The sequence below is a fragment of the Pollachius pollachius genome (assembly GCF_949987615.1).
Source record: "Pollachius pollachius genome assembly, chromosome: 16".
In the NCBI taxonomy this organism is placed as follows: Eukaryota; Metazoa; Chordata; class Actinopteri; order Gadiformes; family Gadidae; genus Pollachius; species Pollachius pollachius.
Genome location: NC_136949.1, coordinates 20845786 through 20853285, shown reverse-complemented (window position 1 = coordinate 20853285; position 7500 = coordinate 20845786).

Below are 7500 nucleotides of genomic sequence, written 5' to 3'. Positions count from 1 at the left end.
CTGGAGCCTCAGGAAGACCTCCAGACAGGGGGCCACCAACTGCACCACTTTGGCCGAATGGGGGACCCGTTTCGGCCTCAGACTCTGAGTGGTCCCGCTCCTCTGGAGCTGGAGCCTCAGGAAGACCTCCAGACAGGGGGCCCACTAACTGCACCACTTAGGCCGAGTAGGGGACCCGTTTCGGCCTCAGACTCTGAGTGGTCCCGCTCCTCTGGAGCCTCAGGAAGACCTCCAGACAGGGGGCCCACTAACTGCACCACTCTGGCCGAGTAGGAGACCCGTTTCGGCCTCAGACTGTGAGTGGTCCCGCTCCTCTGGAGCCTCAGGAAGACCTCCAGACAGGGGGCCCACTAACTGCACCACTCAGGCCGAGTAGGGGAACCGTTCCGGCCTCAGACTCTGAGTGGACCCGCTCCTCTGGAGCCTCACCAAGACCCCCAGACAGGGGGCCACCAACTGCACCACTTAGGCCGAGTAGGTGACCCGTTTCGGCCTCAGACTCTGAGTGGACCCGCTCCTCTGGAGCCTCAGGAAGACCTCCAGACAGGGGGCCACCAACTGCACCACTCAGTCCGAGTAGGGGACCCGTTTCGGCCTCAGACTCTGAGTGGACCCGCTCCACTGGAGCCTCAGGAAGACCTCCAGACAGGGGGCCCACTAACTGCACCACTTAGGCCGAGTAGGGGACCCGTTTCGGCCTCAGACTCTGAGTGGACCCGCTGCTCTGGAGCCTCACCAAGACCTCCAGACAGGGGGCCCACTAACTGCACCACTTAGGCCGAGTAGGGGACCCGTTTCGGCCTCAGACTCTGAGTGGACCCGCTCCTCTGGAGCCTCACCAAGACCCCCAGACAGGGGGCCACCAACTGCACCACTCAGTCCGAGTAGGGGACCCGTTTCGGCCTCAGACTCTGAGTGGACCCGCTCCTCTGGAGCCTCACCAAGACCCCCAGACAGGGGGCCACCAACTGCACCACTCAGTCCGAGTAGGGGACCCGTTTCGGCCTCAGACACTGAGTGGTCCCGCTCCTCTGGAGCCTCTGGAAGACCTCCAGACAGGGGGCCCACTAACTGCACCACTTAGGCCGAGAAGGGGACCCGTTTCGGCCTCAGACTCTGAGTGGACCCGCTCCTCTGGAGCCTCACCAAGACCCCCAGACAGGGGGCCACCAACTGCACCACTCTGTCCGAGTAGGGGACCCGTTTCGGCCTCAGACTCTGAGTGGTCCCGCTCCTCTGGAGCCTCACCAAGACCCCCAGACAGGGGGCCACCAACTGCACCACTCTGTCCGAGTAGGGGACCCGTTTCGGCCTCAGACTCTGAGTGGACCCGCTCCTCTGGAGCCTCACCAAGACCCCCAGACAGGGGGCCACCAACTGCACCACTCTGTCCGAGTAGGGGACCCGTTTCGGCCTCAGACTCTGAGTGGACCCGCTCCTCTGGAGCCTCACCAAGACCCCCAGACAGGGGGCCACCAACTGCACCACTTAGGCCGAGTAGGGGACCCGTTTCGGCCTCAGACTCTGAGTGGTCCCTCTCCTCTGGAGCCTCAGGAAGACCTCCAGACAGGGGGCCACCAACTGCACCACTTAGGCCGAATGGGGGACCTGTTTCGGCCTCAGACTCTGAGTGGACCCGCTCCTCTGGAGCCTCAGGAAGACCTCCAGACAGGGGGCCCACTAACTGCACCACATGGGCCGAGTAGGGGACCCGTTTCGGACTTAGACGCCAAGTGGTCCCGCACCCCTGGATGGTTCTAGAGACCCCCAGACCAGGGGCCACCAACTGCACCACTTGGGCCGAGTAGGGGACCCGTTTCGGCCTTAGACGCCACGTGGTCCCGCTCCTCTGGAGCCTCAGGAAGACCTCCAGACCGGGGGCCACCAACGGCACCACTCAGTCCGACCAGGGGACACCTTTCGGCCTTAGACGCCACGTGGTCCCGCTCCTCTGGAGCCTCAGGAAGACCTCCAGGGCCAGGGGCCACCTTTCCTATATGCCAAACAACCACTGTCCTGCAAAACAGGCCCACAAAACGGTATCAGGCGAAGCCCATGAATCCACAGTGAGCGGACTGTGAAACTTCTTATTTTCGACACCCCTGGTATATATCACCATCCCTGGTAGTCTAAAACGAACCCATGGGAGTCTAAAATGAACCCATGGGATTCTAAACACAACCCATGGTAGTCTAAAACGAACCCATGGGAGTCTAGCAAAAAAAGAACTTAGAAAAATAACGCTTGGATTTTCATTCCTCCAGGCTCACACCGACTCACTGCACAACTCAGTCCGAGTAGGGGACCCATTTCGGACTCAGACTCTGAGTGGACCCGCTGCTCTGGAGCCTCAGGAAGACCTCCAGACAGGGGCCCACCAACTGCACCACTTAGGCCGAATAGGGGACCCGTTTCGGACTCAGACTCTGCGTGGTCCCGCTCCTCTGGAGCATCAGGAAGACCTCCAGACAGGGGGCCACCAACTGCCCCACTTAGGCCGAGTAGGGGACCCGTTTCGGCCTCAGACTCTGCGTGGTCCCGCTCCTCTGGAGCATCAGGAAGACCTCCAGACAGGGGGCCACCAACTGCACCACTTAGGCCGAATAGGGGACCCGTTTCGGCCTCAGACTCGGAGTGGTCCCGCTCCTCTGGAGCATCAGGAAGACCTCCAGACAGGGGGCCACCAACTGCCCCACTTAGGCCGAGTAGGGGACCCGTTTCGGCCTCAGACTCTGCGTGGTCCCGCTCCTCTGGAGCATCAGGAAGACCTCCAGACAGGGGGCCACCAACTGCCCCACTTAGGCCGAGTAGGGGACCCGTTTCGGCCTCAGACTCTGCGTGGTCCCGCTCCTCTGGAGCATCAGGAAGACCTCCAGACAGGGGGCCACCAACTGCACCACTTAGGCCGAATAGGGGACCCGTTTCGGCCTCAGACTCGGAGTGGTCCCGCTCCTCTGGAGCATCAGGAAGACCTCCAGACAGGGGGCCACCAACTGCCCCACTTAGGCCGAGTAGGGGACCCGTTTCGGCCTCAGACTCTGCGTGGTCCCGCTCCTCTGGAGCATCAGGAAGACCTCCAGACAGGGGGCCACCAACTGCCCCACTTAGGCCGAGTAGGGGACCCGTTTCGGCCTCAGACTCTGCGTGGTCCCGCTCCTCTGGAGCCGCAGGAAGACCTCCAGACCTGGGGCCACCAACTGCCCCACTTAGGCCGAGTAGGGGACCCGTTTCGGCCTCAGACTCTGAGTGGACCCGCTGCTCTGGAGCCTCAGGAAGACCTCCAGACAGGGGGCCACTAACTGCCCCACTTAGGCCGAGAAGGGGAACCGTTTCGGCCTCAGACTCTGAGTGGTCCCGCTCCTCTGGAGCCTCAGGAAGACCCCCAGACAGGGGGCCACCAACTGCACCACTTAGGCCGAGTAGGGGACCCGTTTCGGCCTCAGACTCTGCGTGGTCCCGCTCCTCTGGAGCCGCAGGAAGACCTCCAGACCTGGGGCCACCAACTGCCCCACTTAGGCCGAGAAGGGGACCCGTTTCGGCCTCAGACTCTGAGTGGACCCGCTGCTCTGGAGCCTCAGGAAGACCTCCAGACAGGGGGCCACTAACTGCCCCACTTTGGCCGAGAAGGGGACCCGTTTCGGCCTCAGACTCTGAGTGGTCCCGCTCCTCTGGAGCCTCAGGAAGACCCCCAGACAGGGGGCCGACAACTGCACCACTTAGGCCGAATGGGGGACCCGTTTCGGACTTAGACGGCAAGTGGTCCCGCTCCTCTGGAGCCTCAGGAAGACCTCCAGACCATGGACCACCAACTGCACCACTCGGGCCGAGTAGGGGACCCGTTTCGGCCTCAGACTCTGAGTGGACCCGCTGCTCTGGAGCCTCAGGAAGACCTCCAGACAGGGGGCCACTAACTGCCCCACTTTGGCCGAGAAGGGGACCCGTTTCGGCCTCAGACTCTGAGTGGTCCCGCTCCTCTGGAGCCTCAGGAAGACCCCCAGACAGGGGGCCGACAACTGCACCACTTAGGCCGAATGGGGGACCCGTTTCGGACTTAGACGGCAAGTGGTCCCGCTCCTCTGGAGCCTCAGGAAGACCTCCAGACCGTGGACCACCAACTGCACCACTTGGGCCGAGTAGGGGACCCGTGTCGGCCTCAGACTCTGCGTGGTCCCGCTCCTCTGGAGCATCAGGAAGACCTCCAGACAGGGGGCCACCAACTGCCCCACTTAGGCCGAGTAGGGGACCCGTTTCGGCCTTAGACGCCACGTGGTCCCGCTCCTCTGGAGCCTCAGGAAGACTTCCAGACCAGGGGCCACCTTTCTTATATGTCAAACGACCACTGTCCTGCAAAACAGGCCCACAAAACGGTACCAGGCGAAGCCCATAAATCCACAGTGAGCGGACTGTGAAATTTCTTATTTTCGAGACCCCTGCTAACCCTATATTACCATCCCTGGTAGTCTAAAACGAACCCATGGGAGTCTAGCAGAAAAATGACTTAGAAAAAAAACGCTTGGTTTTTCAAACGAAGCCAAGGAATCCACAGTGAGCGGACTGTGAAATTTCTTGTTTAACAATTTATAATAATAATAATAGTTAATAATAAGAATAAGAATAATAATAAGAATAATAATAATAAGAAGAATAATAAGAAGAATAATAATAATAATAAGAAGAATAATAATAAGAATAAGAATAAGAAGAATAACAATAAGAGTAACAATACAAAGAAGAATAACAATAAGAATAAGAGGAATAACAATAAGAAATCAGGTCTCAGCACCAATCCCACATGCTCTCTGTCCCTCCCTTGCCATGGGAGCCACACACACACACACACACACACACACACACACACACACACACACACACACACACACACACACACACACACACACACACACACACACACACACACACACACACACACACACACATATGACCTCTATCTCTACCCAGGAATAGGAGGCTCAGCTCTGGTGTGTGTGTTTCCAGCTTCCCCCTATAGGCCCACACACACACAACACCTCTATCTCTACCCAGGAATAGGAGGCTCAGCACTGGTGTGTGTGTTTCCAGCTTCCCCCTATAGTCCCCACACACAAAATACCTCTATTTCTACCCAGGAAAAGGAGGCTCAGCTCTGGTGTGTGTGTTTCCAGCTTCCCCCTATAGTCCCCACAGACAAAATACCTCTATTTCTACCCAGGAAAAGGAGGCTCAGCTCTGGTGTGTGTGTTTCCAGCTTCCCCCTATAGGCCCCCCCACACACACACAACACCTCTATCTCTACCCAGGAATAGGAGGCTCAGCTCTGGGATGAGTGTTTCCAGCTTCCCCCTATAGGCCCAAACACACAAGTCCTCTGTCTCTACCCAGGAATAGGAGGCTCAGCACTGCTGTGTGTGTGTGTTTCCAGCTTCCCCCTATAGTCCCCACACACAAAATACCTCTATTTCTACCCAGGAAAAGGAGGCTCAGCTCTGGTGTGTGTGTTTCCAGCTTCCCCCTATAGGCCCCCCCACACACACACAACACCTCTATCTCTACCCAGGAATAGGAGGCTCAGCTCTGGTGTGTGTGTTTCCAGCTTCCCCCTATAGGCCCCCCCACACACACACACAACACCTCTATCTCTACCCAGGAAAAGGAGGCTCAGCTCTGGTGTGTGTGTTTCCAGCTTCCCCCTATAGTCCCCACAGACAAAATACCTCTATTTCTACCCAGGAAAAGGAGGCTCAGCTCTGGTGTGTGTGTTTCCAGCTTCCCCCTATAGGCCCCCCCACACACACACAACACCTCTATCTCTACCCAGGAATAGGAGGCTCAGCTCTGGGATGAGTGTTTCCAGCTTCCCCCTATAGGCCCAAACACACAAGTCCTCTGTCTCTACCCAGGAATAGGAGGCTCAGCACTGGTGTGTGTGTGTGTGTGTGTGTGTGTTTCCAGCTTCCCCCTATAGTCCCCACACACAAAATACCTCTATTTCTACCCAGGAAAAGGAGGCTCAGCTCTGGTGTGTGTGTTTCCAGCTTCCCCCTATAGGCCCACACACACACACAACACCTCTATCTCTACCCAGGAATAGGAGGCTCAGCACTGGTGTGTGTGTTTCCAGCTTCCCCCTATAGTCCCCACACACAAAATACCTCTATTTCTACCCAGGAAAAGGAGGCTCAGCTCTGGTGTGTGTGTTTCCAGCTTCCCCCTATAGTCCCCACAGACAAAATACCTCTATTTCTACCCAGGAAAAGGAGGCTCAGCTCTGGTGTGTGTGTTTCCAGCTTCCCCCTATAGGCCCCCCCACACACACACAACACCTCTATCTCTACCCAGGAATAGGAGGCTCAGCTCTGGGATGAGTGTTTCCAGCTTCCCCCTATAGGCCCAAACACACAAGTCCTCTGTCTCTACCCAGGAATAGGAGGCTCAGCACTGGTGTGTGTGTGTTTCCAGCTTCCCCCTATAGTCCCCACACACAAAATACCTCTATTTCTACCCAGGAAAAGGAGGCTCAGCTCTGGTGTGTGTGTTTCCAGCTTCCCCCTATAGGCCCCCCCACACACACACAACACCTCTATCTCTACCCAGGAATAGGAGGCTCAGCACTGGTGTGTGTGTTTCCAGCTTCCCCCTATAGTCCCCACACACAAAATACCTCTATTTCTACCCAGGAAAAGGAGGCTCAGCTCTGGTGTGTGTGTTTCCAGCTTCCCCCTATAGTCCCCACACACAAAATACCTCCATCCCTACCCAGGAATAGGAGCCTCAACTCGGGGATGTGTGTTTACAGCTTCCCCCCATAGGCCCACACTCACTCTATCCCTACCCAGGAATTGGAGGCCCAGCTCTGGGATAAGTGTTTCCATCTCCCCCTGTAGACCCATACCCACACACACACACACACACACACACACACACACACACACACACACACACACACACACACACACACACACACACACACACACACACACACACACACACACACACACACACACACACACACACACACACTCCATCCCTACCCAGGAATAGGAGCCTCAACTCGGGGATGTGTGTTTACAGCTTCCCCCCATAGGCCCACACTCACTCTATCCCTACCCAGGAATTGGAGGCCCAGCTCTGGGATAAGTGTTTCCATCTCCCCCTGTAGACCCATACCCACACACACACACACTCCATCCCTACCCAGGAATAGGAGCCTCAACTCGGGGATGTGTGTTTACAGCTTCCCCCCATAGGCCCACACTCACTCTATCCCTACCCAGGAATTGGAGGCCCAGCTCTGGGATAAGTGTTTCCATCTCCCCCTGTAGACCCATACCCACACACACACTCCATCCCTACCCAGGAATAGGAGCCTCAACTCGGGGATGTGTGTTTACAGCTTCCCCCCATAGGCCCACACTCACTCTATCCCTACCCAGGAATTGGAGGCCCAGCTCTGGGATAAGTGTTTCCATCTCCCCCTGTAGACCCATACCACACACACACACA